The 22,881-nt window shown below is 40.2% G+C and overlaps 1 protein-coding gene and 1 pseudogene across 1 annotated transcript in view; one reads left to right on the top strand and one right to left on the bottom strand.

The window, feature by feature from the left end:
* Positions 1–22,881, bottom strand: part of LOC110185378 (uncharacterized) — a 348,293-nt gene that overhangs the window by 97,449 nt on the left and 227,963 nt on the right. The gene's annotated exons all lie outside the window — the stretch shown is intronic.
* On the top strand, positions 5,397–5,666 carry LOC110185381 (dynein light chain 1, cytoplasmic pseudogene; annotated as a pseudogene).

Below are 22,881 nucleotides of genomic sequence, written 5' to 3'. Positions count from 1 at the left end.
TTAGTTGTGCTTCTAGTGCTAGCTTTTGCATATTTTGCATTCCTTTTTGTGCCTTCTTCGTCTAGCTTTGCGCCGTCGTAACAGCTAAACGTTTTATTTCACTCTCTTTAGCTGTGCCGCTGCACTTCTTATATTGTTCGATCTCATTCGCTCTCCCGCTCTCTCGCTCTCGCTGTGACTCTTCACTTCTTTCTTCATAGCTCTGTTGTTATTTTTTCAAAGTACGAGAACAGTGGTAAGTCCATATAATGTCCGGAAATATTGTCTGTTTCGTCAAAACCTGCAAAAAGGCAATTGCTGCAGGTGACCTTACAATCGGCTGCTGGCTGTGCTACAACGTCATGCACGCCAAGTGTATTGGAGTTGCAGCTCGGACGGTGGACGATGTAAAAAAAAAAACATCGGCCTGCGTGAGGCCTGTCGCGATGTAGATAGGGAGATGATGTCTTTCATGCGGCAAACCAAAAGTGGTTTAAAGGGCATTTTAACGAGTTTTCGTAAAACTCTTGATTTGTTCTTGGCGCTGGACACCCAATTTAATAGCCTTACGCTGTTAAATGAGTCTCCTAGGCGCAAAAAACTGCTATTGGTGGGCAGCATGGAGACGGACCCCAACTACCTGCAACGGGCTCTCAGCAGCAGCCTCCCTCGGCACAGCCCTCGACCTCAGCATTAATTCCAAGAGTGCTGAGATCGTGCGTTAGAAAAGATTCGGTACCCGAATGTGCAGCGGGAGTGGCCGTACCACCGGTGATTTCTGTTTTGTCCTCTGCGGGGTCGCAAATATTGACCCCTCAAAGTCCCGTGCTTACCGATATATCTGCCCAGGGTGTTAGGCCCGGAATACCGGCCGACAATGGCACGGCAGATAACCAATCTGCCTTGCCAAAGGCCCTTATAGCGGTTCCACCGACCAGACATATTTTTTCTCGTGGCTCTCCCCTGACCAAACATCGGAAGATGTTCTCGCCTTTATACAAGGCAAAACCAGAGCCGAAAAAAATTAAGATAAAGGTGGAAAAGTTCATTTTTTCTTACGCAAGGGACATTTTATCTTTCAAAATAAATGTCCCTAACGATCTCTTTAACACTATTTGCTCTCCCAACTTCTGGCCAGAGTACATCGTTGTTAAGGAGTTCGAGGCGAAGAAAAAGAAAAAGCGGCCTGAAGGAATAACTCTTCCCAGGCCTGATGATACCACTGCGCCTTCTACGTCTTCCAATCCCGACCCAAAAAACTAACCTACTCCTTAGATATTTCCTATCAGAATGCAAGAGGCTTACGTAGTAAGCTTCCTAACTTGTATTCTGATAGCCTTTCGTTTGCATCTCAGCTCACAGAAACCTGGTTAAAGCCGGAGATTCTGAGCTCCGAAGTTTTTCCAGCTGTGTTCACGGTATATCGGCTAGATCGCCCTATCAGACGCGGGGGTGGAGTTCTCATAGCGGTGGACTCCTCACTCACGTCAGAATTATTAACCTTCGAGGAATGCAACGATGTTGAATTCCTCTGTGTGAAGCTATCTATCAAAGGTAGCTCCATTTTTATTACCTGTTCCTACATATCTCCACTGTCGGAACTTCCTATTTATTGGAATCACCTTTCCGCTATTCAGATGGTTTCCAGTAGACTTTTGGATAGAGACCAGTTGGTAGTTCTAGGAGATTTTAATATCCCTGGTGCTATTTGGTGCTCAAATAATTACACCAATACTCTCCATACACCTACACAAAATGACTTTATCGCTGGCTTGTTTGACATTTCGCTGTCTCAAATCAACCATGTTCGAAATTCCTTACAGCGCTTGCTCGATCTTTGCTTCGTCTCTGATCCTGCGAGAGTCAGTTTAGCAAGGGTGGCGCCTCTGACGCAGCCCGAAGATCCTTATCATCCAACTTTCGATATGACTCTTGATATTGGGTGTGACGTACAGAATATTTCTGACCGTCCAGCCAATAAAGTCCTATGTTTTCGCAAATCGGACTTTGAACGGCTGAATAATTTTATAAACGAGTTCAATTGGTCCGATCTATACATGTGCACTGACATGGCTGTTGCCGTGGATACAGTGCATGAATTCATTTTTTACTGAATGTGTTCCGTTATATTCTCCGCCAAGCTCGAATAAATCGCCGTTATTTACCGTTATTTAGAGTTGAGCCGACTTAAAAATAAAAAATCTAGACTATGCTAAATTTAAAATCACCGGTTCTCAATCTGCCCTTTCATCTTATTTATCAGCTCGGTCAAACTTTTCCGTGCTGAACGCGCAGTGTTATAAACACTATTTAACTCGTTGTAGGGCCCAGTTCTCACAGGACCCAAAACAGTTTTATAATTTCGTTAACACTAAACGTAAGCCTAAAAAAATCCTTCTTCGCTTTCATTTGAAAATACTTCCGCAAATAATGACCAGGCAATAGCCGATCTACAACAACTTATGCAAACTCCTCGTATTTACACCAGACTTATTCCTACGACATTCCAAATCAAACTTAATTTTCTGTTAGTCCCTAAACGAAAGCTCTCTTCTTTTAGATCTTCATCGTGTCAAGCCAGTTTATTCGCCAGGTCCCGACGGAATTCCTGGATGTGCTCAGGTATTGTGCCGACGCCCTGTGCTATCCCCTTCTGAAATTGTTTACCTTGTCCTTGGAAACCTCCCACTTTCCCATTATTTGGAAGGAATCGTTTATTATTCCTCTCCACAAAAAAGGTAGCAAATTGAATGCCAGCAATTATAGACGAATCTCTAAGTTGTCGGCCATCCCTAAATTATTTGAAAACATTATCACCCCTCACTTACAGCACCTTTGTAGATCGGTTAATTCTCCATGTCAACATGGTTTTATGAAGCGAAGTGTAGTATGCACATATATTGAATACCCACTGTACCAAGAGTACTTATAGGGTACACACTGTAACACTTTGTTGCAGTGTTTACATAACTCATGAACCTCAAGTGGACAAAATATGAACTGCCCACTTATACATTGGCCCGCACACAAATAGTGCAAGTGTCAGCATAAATGCAACACGAGCGGACCACATGTATGTACACTCACCAGAAAAAGTGTGCGTACAAACTTAACGCGCAACTTTGATGTTAAATAAAAATAGTTCTATTGAAGATATTGACTTCAATTTTTTTTTAAATTAACGACACATCTATTATTAAAAATTAAAGCCAGTCTTTTTTATTTCCGTCCACAACTTTTTTAATTAAAATTAAAAAACAAAAAATACCCATGTTTTCGGGCAAGAAAAAGTGTGCGTACAAAATTCAATCAAGATAAAAAAAAACATTTATTGTTAAGGCATTGATAAAATTAGTAAGAAGGAGGATACCCATTTCTATCTATTGTCCCATTTAAGCGTTTTGGAATTGAATAACCCAATTTTTCGGTAAATTCAGGTGGCGCTCCAGAAAAACCCACAGATCCTCTATGGGGCTTAAGTCCTGCGACTGAGGCGATGAATGCAGTTGATTTTTGGTATAAAAAAGCAACCATAGCTTCAAACTAAGCGAAGTATGCTTGGGGTCATTATCCTGTTGCAACCAAAAATCATGGGCTGTGGGCGTAATCCTATGTTAACGGCCTCAAAAATTGGCCAGGATATAAAGGATAAGTAGAAGAAGGATTTACATGTATGTGCATATATCTCCGCGCTTAGCCTTAAGCGAGCATAGCTATGTGTTTATGTATTTAAGAATATATAACCGTCTCTCTGCCGCCGCCTGCGAGCAGCGCAGCTACGAGACTTAAGAAATATTGTAAAAGAACAGATACATTTTGATCGTTGGAGCGGCACCTCAGCTGCTCCTTCTAAATAAAAACCCAACTATAATAAAACCCCTGGAGTATTATATTATGACATGGAGATTATCTTATAACTTGGCGATTATATTATAACATGGCGACCGTGACATGGTTAAAATATTATCTTCTGGAGAAACGACTGTTCACTGCGACCAAACTGTACTAGCAGACACCCATCGTTGAGAAAGAAATCAAAGGAAAAAAATAAATTTGAGAGAGTGGAGTGTAATGGGCTGGAGTCAAACAAAAATACAAAAAAAAAGAATAACGCACTTAAAATGAGAGTCTGAGTGAGTAGAGTGAAAGCAATGGGCAATCGCGGAGGAGTTGCGAAAAAAATATAAAAAAAGAATAGCACACCTAAAGTGGCTACTCTACGTGAATAATCCACCTCCCGCGTGGGCTACGACCCAAAAACTTCAGACAGAATTAGATTTTCTGAAAGAACAAATAATAAGCAACAAAAATAAACACCCAAAAATTGCCGCCACTCACTCAGTGCCAATAAGAAAAATTCATGAAAAAATAATAACAAAACCTCCATCACCCAAGCCATTACCGAAACTTAAAAAGGCATGCCCGAAGGATTGCCCTGGACCACTGGACAGCCCCCACTGCAACCACACCTGTGCGAGGACCGGCACCGGTAACGCCTGAGGCCAAAAGGCCGCGGACAGCAGCAGCAGCAAATAGAGTGCGGGAAAACCCCACCTCCTGCGCCACCGAGGGAACGTCAGCGTAGCCAAACCGGAGACGACCAGCTGACGTAGAGGGAAGAAACGAAACCAACCGAGCTGAAAATTTCTTTTTTACCAATGCACTGCGTTGCATAATTTTTTTGATTGCACTGCGATGCATATTTTTTTTATATAATATAATATAATTTGTAAAATTGAGCGGAACCTTTTCTGCCCAATTAGAAAGTATGGCCCGTATAGCTGTACAAATAATAGGTAGGAAAAAATGTTAGAGAAAAACTAAGATTCTTTTTTAAATTTCCTTTTAATGAGAAGTAATAGAATAAGTAAAACAGATCAAATAAATGATTCTGACTATTACTTCCCAGAAAAATTATATAAAATTACAAAATATGACCCAAATGAAAATAAAAGAGAAATTGGAAAAATACAAATAGATACAATATTCAAAATGGGTCTAGTGGATTTAAAAAATGTGGATTCCACTGCAAATGTAATTAATAAGGTTGAGACACAAAATATTGATTCCAATTTAACAAACATTTTATTGTCAATTATTGTTTTTATTATGTGCGCAGTTATTTTGTATAAAGCTTATATGTTCCACAATAGGTGCATATCAAAAAGAGCCATAAATAAAAGCCAGGCTAATGATCTGGACAAGATATAATAAGCGCTGACAAGATTTAAAATAAAATGTTTTGAATTAATATCCTAAAATAAAAAAAAAAAAAAATAAAATAAAAACAAATATGTATGACTATGTAAAATGTATTAAGAACTAAAAATAAAAAAAAAAAAATATGAGAAATACATTCCCTGAAATAAAATAAGAATGATTTAAAATAATAAATAATTACAAAAAAAATTAGCACAATGTCTAGTAATGAGGCTGACATTAGGAGTACCGACATGAGTGAGGAGATGCAGAAAATTGCCATTGATTGCGCAAGACAGGCTCTTAACGAGAATAGCATCGAATATAAGATTGCCGAACACATTAAAAATCAGTTCGATATAAAATTCAAACCTAAATGGCATTGCATTGTCGGCAGTGAATTCGGATCTTATGTATCTCATGAACCAAACCATTTTATCTATTTCTATTTGAACAAGCTAGCCATTCTATTGTTTAAGAGAGGTTAGAAATAGAAAGTCAGTTATGATTCGAGCTTCGTTCACAAAATAATTCCATTAAATAATGGAATGGGACGAATTATATAAGGAATTAAATAATATAAAATTGATTTTGACAAATCCTATAAGTCATTATCAAGAACTCGGCAAGCACAGCAAAATACTGTGAACAAACATGCTGAAATATTAGTAGACCGCTTTAACACTGCGCGTATACTAATACATGACCAGAGAGACCGGCTAGACAAAGCCCATTGGTCTCGAGTATCAAAGTTCTTGAACAGATTGCGAGAGAACTTAATATTCGTTAAACAAAGGTATAACTTGGCCATTTCAGTGCCAACTATACTAAACACCCCTTTGACAATAGAGACAGGCAAAGAGTCAGAATTATCAGATCCACCTGCACTTGAACAGGCTGAGATAGATGATGAGGAAATAGAGGAAAAAGATATCAATAACCTCACTATTCCTGCAGTCCTAATTCAATCTGAATTGTCAGATCAGGACTTAACAGACTCTGATACATACGACAGCATTGTAGAGCTAAAACCTACCACAATGGCTGACGAAACCATTGCCCAAAGGGCATATATTAAGGAGATATCCAATGCCATCCCAGAATTCAATGGGCAAAGGATACATCTTCAGAGATTTGTAACAGCTTTGAAGTTGGTTAACCTTACGAAAGGCACTTTCGAAAATTTAGCTGTAGAAGTGATTAAATCCAAAATTGTAGGATCAACGCAATACAGAGTACAGAATGAGACAACAATAGATGCAATAATAAAGAAACTGAAAGACACTATAGTCGGTGAAACATCCGACGTGGTGAAAGCAAAAATGTCAAAAACAGTCCAGAAAGGCAAAACAGCCGAAAAATTTACAACAGAAATAGACAACCTACGAAAGCTCCTCGAAGCTTCATATATTGACGAAGGCCTTTCCGCCGAACACGCTGACAAATTCAGCACGAAGGAAGCCATCACCACAATGGTTAAAAATTGTGAGCATGGCAGACTCAAAACAATATTAGAAGCAGGAAATTTCACAAACATGAATGAGGCCGTCACTAAGTACATACAATGTAGTACTGAAATGACAGGTAATGCCAATTCAATATTGTACGCCCACCGAGGAAACAATTATCGCGGCAACAATTACAGATACAATTATCGCGGTAGGGGTAATAGCCGAGGTAACTACCGAAACAATGGCTATAACCAAAATAACGGTTACAACCGGAATTATAATAATCAAAACAATAATTATTATAGAGGTAATAACCGCGGTGGAAATAACCGTGGCGGAAACAACCGCGGGGCAAGCATTAATCAGAATAATGTCCGAGTAACCCAAGGTAACTCGGGAAACCAGCAGAACCCTTCAGCTATTTAGAGCCCAAAAATGGCTCAGTAAAAACCATCAACCTTAATCTCAGCATCTTTGTAAAAATTAACAATGAAAGAACAGGTAAACCTTATACACTGTTGCTTGACACTGGTGCAGATATATATATATTAAAAGAAAATGTAGATATATTCGAAAATGTAAATGATAAAATTCATACCCAAATATCGGGAATTGGTGAAGGCACAATCTCTTCAAAAGGTTTAGCCTGTATAGAACTCACTACAGGTAAATATATAATTCCGCACGACTTCTATTTAGTCGAGCAAAATTTCCCAATACCTAGTGATGGCATACTAGGAATAGATTTCATAAAACAATATAATTGCCAATTAGATTTCACACATAGTGGCGACTCACTAATTCTTCGCCCAAACAACTTAAATTATCCCATTAAATTACAAATACTTCATACTTGTGAAAATAATGCCACAGTACTCCCAGCTCGTTCCGAAGTTGTCCGTGAAATATAAATTCCCTCAATAAAAAATCAAATACTGATATTAAATCAAGAAATTGATGAAGGAATTTATATCGCAAATACGATATCCAATCACAAAAATACTTATGTCCGTATTATAAACACAACAAATTCCAATAAGATTGTAAATTTAAATAAAATTAAATATGAAACTCTAAATAATTATGATATAATAAAAGAAACTAACGAAGGAAGAGATGACTTCGTTATGAAAAAGCTAATTAAAAACTTTCCGCCCTTGTTCAAAAATGAATTAAAAGAGTTATGCACCAGATATACAGACATATTCGGACTGGAAACCGAATCGATAACAACAAATAATTTTTACAAGCAAAAGCTTAGAGTGAAGGATGATGAGCCCGTAGACATTAAGAACTATAGAAGTCCTCACAGCCAAGTACAAGAAATTCAATCCCAAGTGCAAAAATTGATAGATGACAAAATAGTCGAACCATCAACTTCAGCTTATAATAGCCCCCTTTTATTAGTTCCGAAGAAGTCCCTCCCGGACTCTGACAAGAAAAAATGGCGATTAGTAATCGACTATCGTCAAATTAATAAAAAGCTATTGTCCGATAAATTCCCACTACCTAGAATTGATGATATTCTAGATCAACTAGGTAGAGGAAAATATTTTTCATGCCTAGACTTAATGTCTGGTTTTCACCAAATTGAACTTGAAAAAAGTTCCAGGGATATAACGTCATTTTCAACGAGCAATGGCTCGTATCGCTTTACGCGATTACCATTTGGCTTGAAAATAGCCCCAAATTCATTTCAGAGAATGATGACTATCGCTTTCTCTGGATTAGAGCCTTCGCAAGCACTTCTTTATATGGATGACCTAATAGTCATAGGATGTTCCGAAAAACATATGCTCAAGAACTTAACTGATGTCTTTGAGAAATGTAGGCAACATAACCTAAAGTTACATCCTGAAAAATGTTCATTTTTCATGCATGAAGTCACATTTTTGGGACATAAATGCACAGATAAAGGAATCTTGCCAGACGATAAAAAATACGACGTTATAAAGAACCACCCAGTCCCACATGATGCGGACAGCGCGAGACGATTCGTTGCTTTTTGCAATTACTATAGGCACTTTATAAAAAATTTTGCCGACTATTCTCGTCACATAACCAGGTTATGTAAAAAAGATGTAAAATTCGAATGGACATCTGAATGCCAGAATGCCTTCGATCATCTTAAAACGGCACTTATAAATCCAACCCTGTTACAATATCCAGATTTTTCTAAAGAATTCTGCATAATAACCGATGCAAGTAAGCAACCGTGTGGAGCGGTTTTAACTCAAAACCATAATGATCTCCAACTTCCAATTGCATATGCATCACGATCCTTTACTAAAGGAGAAAGTAACAAAAGTAGTACTGAGCAAGAATTAGCTGCTATTCATTGGGCTATAACACATTTTCGACCATATATTTATGGTAACCATTTTACGGTTAAAACAGACCATAAACCACTAACATATTTGTTCTCAATGGTAAATCCTAGCTCTAAATTAACACGTATGAGGCTTGAATTAGAGGAATTCGATTTTACGGTAGAATACCTGAAGAGTAAAGATAACTACGTAGCTGATGCATTATCAAGAATAACCATCAAGGAGTTACAAAACATTACTGGAAATATAAAAAAAGTCACTACAAGAAATCAAAGTAGACAGAAATCCTGCGCAGGAGACAAAGAAACAGAATTGCCTAGGCAATCTGAAGAAAAAGCTTCAAAGCCCAACGTATACGAAGTCATTAATAATGATGAAGTACGTAAAGTAGTGACCTTGCATGTAAATAATAAAATGTGTTTATTCAAACACGGAAAGAAAATTACAGCAAGTTATGATGTTAGCGATTTGTATACTAATGGAGCCTTTGACTTAGGTAATTCTTCCAAAGGCTTGAAAAGCAGGCCAGTATTAACAAAATCAGCCAACTCAAAGTGGCACCGTGGGAAAATATCTTTGAACTAGTTTCAATTGGAAATTTTAAAATAATGGGCAATAAAATATTGAAATTATTAAGAGTAGCGCTACTCAACCCGGTGACCGTAATAAAAAATAATAAAGAAAAAGAAGCAATACTGTCTACATTCCATGATGATCCAATACAAGGTGGTCATACAGGCATTACAAAAACCTTGGCCAAGGTCCAGAGACACTATTACTGGAAAAATATGTCTAAAGACATAAAAGAGTACATAAGAAAAAGTCCAAAATGCCAAAAGTCTAAAACGACTAAACATACAAAGACACCATTAACTATAACCGAAACTCCACAACGAGCTTTCGACAGGATAATTGTGGATACAATTGGTCCACTACCAAAATCAAATAATGGAAACGAATACGCAGTAACACTCATCTGCGATTTAACGAAATATTTAGTAGCTATACCCATACCAAACAAAAGTGCAAATACAGGAGCAAAAGCTATATTTGAAGATTTTATTCTGAAGTACGGTCCAATGAAGACGTTCATTACGGACATGGGAACGGAATATAAAAATTCAATTATTGAAGATCTATGTAAATACTTACATATTAAAAACATAACTTCAACTGCACACCATCACCAGACAGTAGGAACCGTGGAGCGAAGCCACAGAACACTCAATGAGTTCATTCGTTCATACATCTCAGTCGACAAAACAGATTGGGATGTATGGCTACAATACTTCGTTTATTGTTTTAACACAACCACCTCCATGGCACATGATTATTGTCCATATGAGCTAGTTTTTGGTAAAACTTCAAATTTGCCAAAACATTTCAATAGCATAGATAGAATAGAACCCATTTATAATATAGAAGACTATGCGAGGTGGCCAGAGACAGTCTGGCTATGGCACTGGTGGACGAGCTTCATGACGACGGTCGCCTGCTGTCGGAGAAGTGGGAGGAGATCGAGGCCAAGTTGGCCGACATGGTGACCGACAGGTTGGTTAGCATGCCGACCGGCCCCGTCCCCTCCTTCGACTCCTCAGACGTGGTCAGAGGGCACCGGGTCATCAGGTGCGACGACGGGTTCTCCCGAAGCTTCCTGGCGGAGTGTGTGGCGAAGATTAGCGACACATGGGCTGGCCTTAAGATTAGGCTAGTCCACGCCAGGGAGATCCCAAGGAGACCCAGAGCTCGCATCTGGTTACCTAAGGGCCAAACTGACCATGCAAGGGTGATCGCCTGTCTGAAGGCCCAGAACCCAGACATACATACGGAGGACTGGACCATCCTCAGAGCAGAGCAGGAGATGAAGGCGAGTCAGCCTTTCCTCCTGCTGATCAACCAGCGCTGTCTGCCCCAGCTGGAGGCAACGGACCACAAGGTCAGGTACGGCATCAGGAAGGCCAAGATTAAGGTCTTCCTGGCCGAGCCGGACGAGATTCTGGAGGAGGTCGATGACACCAACAAATTGTTGGACGACATGGTCATCGACGACAAATCTCCGGACGCCACCCCCACTAACATCGATGTCGAGAATCGTGCAGATTAACCTGAAGCGCAGCTCGCACGCTTCAGCTAATCTCACGATCCTTCTAAGGGAGAGGGATATCGACATCGGTCTGATACAGGAGCCTTGGACCAGGGACGGGCAAGTCGCTGGACTGAGAATCCAAGGATACACACTACTGTGCACAAATTCGGATGGTAGGTCGAGGGCTTGCATTGTAATCAAGAATCATTTTAACGCTTTTCTCTGTCCCAATCTCAGCACACCTGACCTAGCAGTGGCCAGATTCGTGGCAGCGGATGGGAGCGGAGTCACCCTATCATCAGCGTACATGGCCCATGACGAGCCGGCCCTGCCTGAGCCGGTAGTCAAGCTGCTGCAATGGGCGGAAGTGATGAAGACGACCCTGGTGCTCGGGTGTGATGCGAATGAGAGGCACACGCTCTGGGGGAGTTCTGAGACCAACTAAAGACGTGAGTAACTCTTCGACAATATTATTTGTAGAAATGTTACGATATGAAATATGGGTAATACGCTGACCTTCATCTTTCCGAGCACGGGAAATGTTCAAGGTTGGGAAGAGGTGTTAGATCTCACCTTACAAATAGAACAGAATAATTACAGGGTCGAGAACTGGAGGGTATCGACAGAACACTCCTTCTCAGACCATAGGTACATTTCCTTTGAATTAACGACACCAGTTAAGAAACAGGTGCTAAGAAGGAACCCCCGTAGGACGGATTGGAACAATTTCAGCGAAATTGTCCGATCAAAAGTAAATGGCAGGAGGATCAAGACTATATCCACTGCAAAGGCACTCGACAAAGAGGTCGAGGGCCTAACTAATATTCTGAACAACGCCTTCAAAGAGACATTCTCGAAGAAGCAATACCCACCGTGGTGGACAAAGGAATTGAGCGAGCTCAGAAAGAGCGCGAGAAAGTCCTTTAACCACAGCTATGTAACCCGGGATTGGGGAACATATAAAGAGGCACAAAAAATTTACAAGAAGGCAGTATACAAGGCCAAGAAAGAGTCCTGGCAAAACTACTGCGAGTCACTGGAAGGCATAAAGGACACGGCGAGAGTAAGCAAAATCCTCGCCAAGGGGCACACAAGCCCTACCCTGATCAACAGAGCAGACGGCTCTGCTACGACGACAATCGAGGAGTCACTAGAGCTACTAGTTGACACCCACTTCCCAGGAAGCCTCAGAGTGAACTCGGAACCCGAGGAGGGAACGAGCTCTCAAATGGATACACCTACGAAAGACATCATTACCACTGAGCGAATCCAGTGGGCAATAGATTCTTTCGATAAGTATAAAAGCCCGGGCCCAGACGGCTTAATACCGGCAATACTACAATCAGCTAAGGACAGTATTTGCAAATGGCTAAAAGCCATTTATGATGCTTGTTTAAGACTGACGCACGTCCCACTGCTGTGGAGAGAGGCTAAAGTCATTTTCATACCGAAACCGGGCAGAAGGGGGCATATCCTAGCAAAGGATTATAGACCGATAAGTCTTACCTCCTTCGCCCTGAAGACACTAGAGAGACTCCTGGACGTCCACATCCGAGAATCTCTAGAAGGACATCGACTTTCGGATGCGCAGCATGCGTACCGCAGAGGAAAATCAACGGAAACAGCGCTACACGTAGTTGTTCATCATGTCGAGAAGACACTACAACACAAACAATACACGATGGCAGCCTTCCTAGACATCGAAGGGCGTTCAATAACGTGAACCCCGACTCTATCCTGGACTCCCTCAACTTGCTAGGTATTGAGAGAGGCATCAGAGAGTGGATCGGAGTCATGCTAAAGAGCAGGACGATCACAGCCGAACTGAGTGGCACTCACCTCACGCGGACTGTGAAGAGAGGCACACCTCAGGGCGGGGTACTATCGCCCCTACTCTGGCTATGAACGCCATATTGACAGATCTCAATACGGGTGGAGTCAAAGCAGTTGCATACGCGGACGACGTAGTACTGCTAGTTTCAGGACCATACCCTGACGTTATTAGCGAAATAATGACGGGTGCGCTAGGTCGATTAAATAAATGGGCAAAACCTATGGACTAGGTATCAACCCCATTAATGCGGAGCTAATGCTCTTCATACGAAGAACTAAGATACCACCCTTCAACATGCCCAGTATAAACGGCATGGAGCTAAAACTAGCGGAGCGAGCGAAGTTTGTAGGAGTAATTCTGGATAAAAAGCTCTCACGGAAAGAAAACATTGCAGAAAGAGTAAGGAAAGCAAGCATTGCATTCTACTCCTGCTGAAAAATGTTTGAGAACAATTGGGGACTGCACCCAAATATAATTTTATGGCTCTACACAGCAGTGGTACGGCCAATACTAACATACGGAGCCCTAGTATGGTGGCCGGCACTAACTAGGGCTTACAACAGAATGAAGCTGACACGGATACAACGGGCAGCGAGTGCGGGGACTGTGGGTGCAAGCGGCTCATGCCCCGCGGCTGCTCTCAACGCTATCCTGAATATAATGTGAAGGACATTGCAGCACAGAGCGCAGTAAGACTGAAGGCAAGCAATTGCTGGAGAGAACACGGCGCCGGGCACGGCAAAATCCTTGGGAGCAGCGGTATTAAAACAGACCTTAAGACCGACTACGATCGCGGAGATGAAATTCGGGAACGCATTCTCGACCTCATACCCATCAAGTGAAGACTGGAGTAGGGGCAAAGTAGTAGTGGAGAATGAGGTGTCCGTCTACACCGATGGCTCAAAAATGAGCTGATGCGTAGGGGCTGGGATCTTCGCTGAAAATTGGAGAATTGAACAATCTTTCAATCTCTCTAACTCAGCGACGGTCTTTCAGGCTGAGTTACTAGCCATAAGGGAAGCAGTCGAACTTTCCTTAAGGCAGGACCTCAGGGGCAAAAGAGTTCGAATCTACTCGGATAGCCAAGCGGCTATAAAATCCCTATCTGCCGTGAAAACGAACTCACGACTAGTGGCAGAATGCAAGAAGGCCCTTAATAGACTTGCCGACAAAAATAAGGTACAAGTAACTTGGGTACCGGGACACAACGAGATCCCAGGTAATGAGAAGGCAGACGAACTAGCCCGTGCAGGCTCGGCGGGGCTAAGTTCTGACTTCGAATTACCAATCTCCCTAAACGCGATCCAGACAAGGATCCATGACCACTTTAGACAGATAGCCAGTAAAGAATGGCAAAGGAAGAGCGATCACAGAAGGTCAAGGGAATGTTGGCCGAGGTACGACAAGAAACGAACCAGGGAACTGCTATCCAACAGCAAGCGGGATATCAGCAGGCTCACGGCACTCACCACGGGACATTGGGCGATCGGTTCGCACGCAATGAAGTTGGGACTGCCATACAACGCAATCTGTAGAAGCTGTAAGCAACCTACAGAGCAAGAGACACCGGAACATCTGCTCTGCTTCTGCCCAGCGCTAAACTATATCAGATTTCGCCACTTCGGTGCCTACCAGTTGGAGTCACTGGGAAACATAGGAAAGCTGAAAGTTTCGGCAATCCTAGGTTTCCTGGCTGACTCTGGATGGTACTGATAGTGTATAACAACAACAAACAGAGGGTGTGGAGCAAAAAGGAGCTTAGCTCTAATTGGAGGCCCCAGAAATGGGCCTCACCACTGCAACCTACCATGCTAAGGAATCCAAATTTAGACTAGAACAAGCTTTTAAGAGAGCTAGACTAATGCTAGAATCTCATAAGCTAAAACAAAAAATTAGTTATGACAAAACTAGTTTAGACTTCGATTTAAAAATAGGAGATCAGGTTTTATTGAAAAATGAAACAGGACATAAGTTAGACTTTAAATATACTGGTCCTTATAAGGTAGATCATATAGGAGATAGAGATAACATAACAATAATAAGTAATAAAAATAAAAAACAATTAGTTCACAAGGATAGATTAAAACCTTTTATATCATAAACAATTTGGTTCTTCTTATATTTCACGTATGGCCATACATGAATAAATACGATAAATAACAATTAATTCTACAATTATAAATAACATACATAGCATAAATATGATATCAATAATTACCATATATGGCATAAATAATACAAATACTATACATAACATAAGAACACAAAAAAAAAAAAAAAATCAATATAATATTATAAAATAACTTTATTATATTACGTTATTTTTCAAAAGGAGGGAGATGTAGTATGCACATATATTGAATACCCACTGTACCAAGAGTACTTATCGGGTACACACTGTAACACTTTGTTGCAGTGTTTACATAACTCATGAACCTCAAGTGGACGAAATATGAACTGCCCACTTATACATTGGCTCGCACACAAATAGTGCAAGTGTCAGCATAAATGCAACACGAGCGGACCACATGTATGTATGTGCATATATCTCCGCGCTTAGCCTTAAGCGAGCATAGCTATGTGTTTATGTATTTAAGAATATATAACCGTCTCTCTGCCGCCGCCTGCGAGCAGCGCAGCTACGAGACTTAGCCTTACTTAGACTTAAGAAATATTGTAAAAGAACAGATACATTTTGATCGTTGGAGCGGCACCTCAGCTGCTCCTTCTAAATAAAAACCCAACTATAATAAAACCCCTGGAGTATTATATTATGACATGGAGATTATCTTATAACTTGGCGATTATATTATAACAGAAGATCAACAACAACAAATCTTTTGGAGCTCTCTTCCTATATTATAAAGGGCTTCTATAATAATTGTCAGACAGATGTAATCTATACTGATTTCAGTAAAGCATTTGACTCTGTTAACCATTCTCTCCTCGTTAGAAAACTCGATTCAATGGGTTTTCCAAGTGATCTTCTTAATTGGATCTCAAGTTATTTGAATGGCAGGACGCAAAAGGTCCTCTTTAAGAATAATTTATCCAATGTTCTAAGGGTACCATCTGGCGTCCCGCAAGGAAGCCATTTGGGCCCTTATTGTTTACATTATTTATAAATGACCTGCCCAAAGTCTTGACTAACTCCAGAGTACTTATGTACGCGGATGACGTCAAGCTTTGCGTACAATACAATGACGTTGCCTGCCAGTCGGATTTACAAACAGATCTTAATAATTTTCAAACTTGGTGCCGTGTAAACTTATTAAACTTAAATGGCTCGAAATGCAAGCTAATGACATTCTCCCGTGTCGTTCCTAAGCTTGCTACTTACACGCTGAACTGCTGCTGTTTGGAAAGAATTAATTCTGTTGACGATTTGGGCGTCCGCTTGGACCCAAAACTTGACTTTATTGATCATATTTCGTCTATGATGAATAGAGCAAGATGTGTGCTTGGATTTATTAAACGGTGGTCGAAGGAATTCAATGACCCCTATGTTACTAAATCCTTATATACTTCCTTAGTTCATCCTATCCTATCCCTCAGTACGGCGTCCATAGTAAACGCATTAAGTCGATTCAAAAGAACTTTTTACTTTTCGCTCTACGCGGTTTAAATTGGGATGCAAACCAAAGATTACCTTCCTACTCTAATAGACTCTTATTAATAAACTTGCCGTCCTTAGCCAATCGTAGAACGATGCTAGGGATAACCTTTATTTTTAACCTTATACATGGTGATGTGGAAAGTGCTGACTTGTTGAGTCAGCTTAATTTCCATGTACCATGTAGAACTACTAGGTCCTATATCCCATTAGTGTTGCGCCACTGTAGAACCTCCTTTGAACTGCATGAACCTTTTAGAGTGCTATGTGCAAATTATAATGATTTGTACACACTAATCTCTAACGTAGATACCCTTCCCAAATTAAAATCTTTAATACTAACACACTTAGTAAGCATGCAAGCTAACAATCTGGCAGCACGCCGGTGTGGCGTATCAGTCTAGCATGACAATCCCAAAATTTTTTTAAAGTTTGGCGCTGTGGTAGTCCAGTTTATATTTTATATAAGTTAATAGGACCCAATTTAATTATTATTTATAAATTATATTATTACACCTAAGCCATCACTGGAAAGGAATTATTAAGGGCAATGACAATTTTCAATGGCAAAAATGACAAGTAGATGGGCGTCGGTTTTCACTATATGTTTGCTTTATTAAACAGTTCTTTTTGTACTAGAACTAAAACCTAGCTCAAGGGCTGCTGGGACCGCGGAGTGGCGCCTTCGGCTAGGAGACGAGAGGGAGCGAGCGACGACTGGCAGCAACTGCGACTGGCACTGCTGCTCAAAATTAAGCTCCCTCATGGCGCGAACATAGTTTGTCAGTTCAGTTTGCTCAGTTTTAAGCCTCGGGCTTTTCCGATGGGATGGGATGGGATGGGATCGTCCATCAGCAAATCAAAAATGTACATTGAAATTTATAAATTGGTCCAATTTGACGGGACTTAGGATGTGATTTGCTGATGGACGATCGCATCGTTGTATCGTTGACCGAAGAGCTTACATGGTAGCCATATTCAAGAGACTAGCTCGATACACAGTGGTATAAGAACCTTTGAATCTGGTTAATTTGTTCAACAAGCTGTGGAAGTAAAAGCTTTAACGAACACCCTGAAAAGCTACTATCCAACTTCCTTTGACACCGCACAGACATCGCTGAAAGAATTGTAATTTACGGAGATTGCGAGTGACCACAGTTTTCATGGATGTCTCAATTGCCGGCTTTAACGGATCCGGATCTTTCTTTGCCAGGAGCCTTGGTTGCCAAATCTGGAGATAACTCGTTTCCATGGATCCTATTCTGAGTGGCCAGATTTTATTACTACGTTCACCACGGTCATTGGAAATGATGATGAGCTAAGCGATATTAAATAATTACAATATTTAGGTCAATTTTAGGCGGCGTAACTCTGGAGACCATAAGCTCTCTTGAATCCTCGAACCCAAATTATAAAAAAAGCTTTGAATATACTAATCAATCGATTTGATTATAAAGTTCTACATTTTCTGGCACACGTACCCAAAGTATTTTGATTATAAGGTGTAGCTAATCACGGGCTGGGGTATAAACAAAGCTGTCCCAGAATTCTTTACAGAAATATTTTTATTTACGGGGACAAGTAGGAGAGGAGGAGTAGAGGGGGAAGGAGGATGCTCCTCACCGACTCCCCGGCGACCGGTTCCACCGGTGGCCATGTGCGACTTGGCTTCGGTCCACGCCTCGTCAAACGGCGGCGTGTTCCCTGGCCAGAGAGGGAGGACTCTCTCGGGTTGAGGTCGGGCCGGCCTCAGTGCCGCGTGCCAAGCGTCCCACAACTCGACCAAGGCGCGGCCCGCGTACCCGACCCCGTCACCCTGGTATCGGAGTTGCAGGACTCACCTGGGTGGAAGTACACCTCTGGGCATATCCATGGCGACTACGTCACCCGTGTACCGCCTGCTACGCCCGGAGAAGAACCCTGTTTGGATGCGGCCCCGTCAACCGTCGGCGTTCACGGTCCCGTCAGCCTTGAACCGTTCCCGCCTTGGCCACCAAGCTGGGTGGTAGGATAGGGGAGGGAGGGAAACCGTACTGGACAAAAACAGCGTAGTAGCGTTCACATATTGTCTAAGATCCCTTCCGGAAAAAACTACCCCTACCTCTTCCTCGCACATGCCCCGCTACGGGGATCGCGTCAAGGCCCAGCTCACCCGCTCCTCGTGGTTCTTCATGGGGCTCTCCGCCTCCGCCTACAGAACTTCACTAATATGACGAGAGCGGGAGAGCGAAGACTGTCACGAAGGTAGGATTTCATACCTCGATGACGTCTGCTTTGCAAAACGACGGCACTGCCTGGATGTGGGGACATAGTGTTGGATCTGATTGACGGGATAACAAAGAAAAAAATGTAGACATCACTAAACGGTAGAGATGAGACCTAGGAGCCGATAAGGACCATGGAGCCGGGATGAGGCCGGTTATTGCGGCCGTTCGGAGGATATCCACGGCAGCAGCTTAACAAGGCAGCTTAACGAGGAGCTTAACAAGGCCCCGAGTAGTTCGAATATTCACTACTCGGACATGACCGTACGGTCCGGGAATCGCGGCAGCATGCCGAGCCAACATTCATTGCATGGCAGATTGTCGTCCTTGATAACGGCCATATCGCCGACGCTGAGATTCTCTATGGGGGTGTGCCACTTGTTGCGTTTATGGAGCTCCTTAAGGTACTCTTCCTTCCATCGTAGACAAAATTGTTGAAGAAAAGCTTTGAGGTGCTGCCAACGGTTGATAATGCAGGTGGAGGCAGGTTTAGGTTCCACGGTGGCGAGAAGGGGCCCACCAACAATGGCCTGGCGTGAGTGCTAGTAGATCTGTGGGGTCCGCGGACATCGGAGTGATTGGCCGCGATTTTAGGCAGGCTTCCACCTTGGCCAGGAGCATCGAATGCACTTAGAAAGTATATTTTCGAGAGGCTATGGACTTATAAAACAATGTTTTGAAGCTTCTGTTTCTCGCTTCCCACAAACCTTCCATGTGGGGCGTTTCAGGAGGAATAAACTGCCACGGAAGCTGCTGATGACTATAAGCACTCGTCACTGACTCCTTCAGTGCTAGAAGCAAATCGCTGGACAGCAAAGCGGTCGTTCCTACAAAGCTTTTCCCATTGGCCGACTGAACTTGTCGAGGGCACCCTCTCCGGGATACGATAGAGAAGGCTGTGAGAAATTTCTCAGTCGTAAAGTCGGACGTGGGTTCTAAATGGATCGCTTATGTAGAAAAACACACAAACACCAGCACATACATTTTAGTGATGAGACATGCTCGTCCGGTGTAGTTCTTAATATCGAAAGGTCACGCTTAATCCACGCCCGTTGTGTAAATGGACGCGAAAAGAACGTTCGCTCTTTAGGTAATTCACCCATGAGCTGGGTTTGTAGCTTTTTTTGTGAATCTATACCATACCTTGCATACCTTGCATGAGAAAATTAACCAGATTCTTGACCCTTGGTATCCAAAACTCGAGCGATAAGCCGTACCATCAGCAGGCTACCGCCGTGCAGAGTTATACGGTGCGTAAAATGAACGAGGAGATAAGCAAATTGACACTTGTACGGAAGAATGACCGGGTGTCGTTCATCATATTGGAGGACCTCGAGGTCGTCACCCGTCCACACGCTCTTATGAGGCCGTGATAATCACAAAAAGGATTCATATTTTCATATTTTTGAACTGGATGCTGGCACTGGACGCTTTTGGTTCAGGAAGGCATACTCGAACGCGAAATGTCTGCGTTGAGTTATGGAAATTAGGAGCCGCTTAGTTGCTCACATGGGCTCGCTATTTGTCGCAAACGTTGAATGAAGCGATAAACATACGCGAAGACTCGTAAGGCCTTATCGAGCTTAAAGAATCGCTCGAGAATATCCTTTGGGGGTACCTTTGCGACATTGACCTTGACCTCTCGTGTCTCGAGGTTACGGGCGACTCGCCGCCTTGAGTGGGCTCCTCACAGCGGGGCATTCGCAACCAGACTGGACCGTGCCACCAAAGTTTACTGTCTGCGAGGACTTCGAGCGATACCCCTCTGCTTGCCAGATCGGCAGGGTTATGTTCGGAACGGACATGTGCCCATTTCTCGGTGTCGGTGGACTGAATGATCTTGGTCACCCTGCTGGCCACGTACATTTCCCATTGACACGCTGGTTTGCTTAGCCGTGCTAACACAATCGTCGAGTCGGTCCAACAGTGCAAGACTGAGGTGGACACTAGCATTTTCCCTCGGCCATCAAGGCCAGCAGCAAGGCTCCGCACAGTTCTAGCCTCGGGGCAAGATCGTTTTTACTGGTGCTACCCTCGTCTTTGCCGTGAGCAGATTCACCATTATCGTGGGTCCAATTTCAAGTCGGACGTAGCAGCGCCATACGCTTTCTGCGAAGCTTCGCAGAACCCATGATACTCTACCTTTTGTCCTGGACGGAACGCGACGCAACGGGGAATGCGGATCTGATCGAGAGAAGAATAAATTTCTAGAAACTCGGTCCATCTTTGAGAAGCTTCCTGAGGGAGAGCGTCATCGCACCCTAAGTCTTGCAGCAAAATGCTTGCATGAACATTTTTGATCGGCTGATAAAGAGGGCGAGCCAAACTGCCGGACAGTTCAGGTGGAATAAAGAAAAACTCGTCTGACGTTGCTTTCCACCGCACTCCCAGAGTCTTTGCCGTGCTCTCAGCATCAATGTCGAGGAAGTCAGTACAAAGGAGATTGTCTGGATATATTTTAAAATTGCCCTACTGTTGGACGTACATTTCCGAAGACGGAATCCTGTCGAATCCAGGGCTTTGTCTAACTCTTGCATGGTCAGCTGATCATCGTGTTTGGAGCCTGCTCCGGCTAGGACATTGTCCACGTACATACATTCCGAATAATATTACTCGCCTGTGGATAACTTCTTTCTTCGCCATCTGCGAACTGTTGCAGAACTCGGATTGCCAGGAACGGGGCGCAATTGACTCCGACGGTGACCGATTTTAGCATATAATCTCGAATTTCTTCCGCGGAATTTTTAAAAAGGATGCGTTGAATTATTAATTATTAATTATTAATTATTAATTATTAATTATTAATTATTAATTATTAATTATTAATTATTAATTATTAATTATTAATTATTAATTATTAATTATTAATTATTAATTATTAATTATTAATTATTAATTATTAATTATTAATTATTAATTATTAATTATTAATTATTAATTATTAATTATTAATTATTAATTATTAATTATTAATTATTAATTATTAATTATTAATTATTAATTATTAATTATTAATTATTAATTATTAATTATTAATTATTAATTATTAATTATTAATTATTAATTATTAATTATTAATTATTAATTATTAATTATTAATTATTAATTATTAATTATTAATTATTAATTATTAATTATTAATTATTAATTATTAATTATTAATTATTAATTATTAATTATTAATTATTAATTATTAATTATTAATTATTAATTATTAATTATTAATTATTAATTATTAATTATTAATTATTAATTATTAATTATTAATTATTAATTATTAATTATTAATTATTAATTATTAATTATTAATTATTAATTATTAATTATTAATTATTAATTATTAATTATTAATTATTAATTATTAATTATTAATTATTAATTATTAATTATTAATTATTAATTATTAATTATTAATTATTAATTATTAATTATTAATTATTAATTATTAATTATTAATTATTAATTATTAATTATTAATTATTAATTATTAATTATTAATATAATATTAATTATTAATTATTAATTATTAATTATTAATTATTAATTATTAATTATTAATTATTAATTATTAATTATTAATTATTAATTATTAATTATTAATTATTAATTATTAATTATTAATTATTAATTATTAATTATTATTATTAATTATTAATTATTAATTATTAATTATTAATTATTAATTATTAATTATTAATTATTAATTATTAATTATTAATTATATTTAATTATTAATTATTAATTATTAATTATTAATTATTAATTATTAATTATTAATTATTAATTATTAATTATTAATTATTAATTATTAATTATTAATTATTAATTATTAATTATTAATTATTAATTATAATTATTAATTATTAATTATTAATTATTAATTATTAATTATTAATTATTAATTATTAATTATTAATTATTAATTATTAATTATTAATTATTAATTATTAAAATGTAACTATTAATCGAATTTACACTTACCGCCACTTCGACACTAGATGGTGGGTATATTCGGGTTGTAACCTTGGTGCTCTTACAATTATCAAAACACCATTGTGCATATTGCTTCAGTTTTCCATCTAAAGTATTCATATTACTTTTTAGAAAGGACACAAAGTATCTAAA

This window comes from Drosophila serrata, unplaced genomic scaffold (genome assembly GCF_035046125.1).
Source record: "Drosophila serrata isolate PLE 108 unplaced genomic scaffold, ASM3504612v1 contig_373, whole genome shotgun sequence".
Taxonomy (NCBI): domain Eukaryota; kingdom Metazoa; phylum Arthropoda; class Insecta; order Diptera; family Drosophilidae; genus Drosophila; species Drosophila serrata.
The sequence above is the reverse complement of the archived record's forward strand: the minus strand, read 5'-3'. Positions and strand labels throughout refer to the sequence as shown.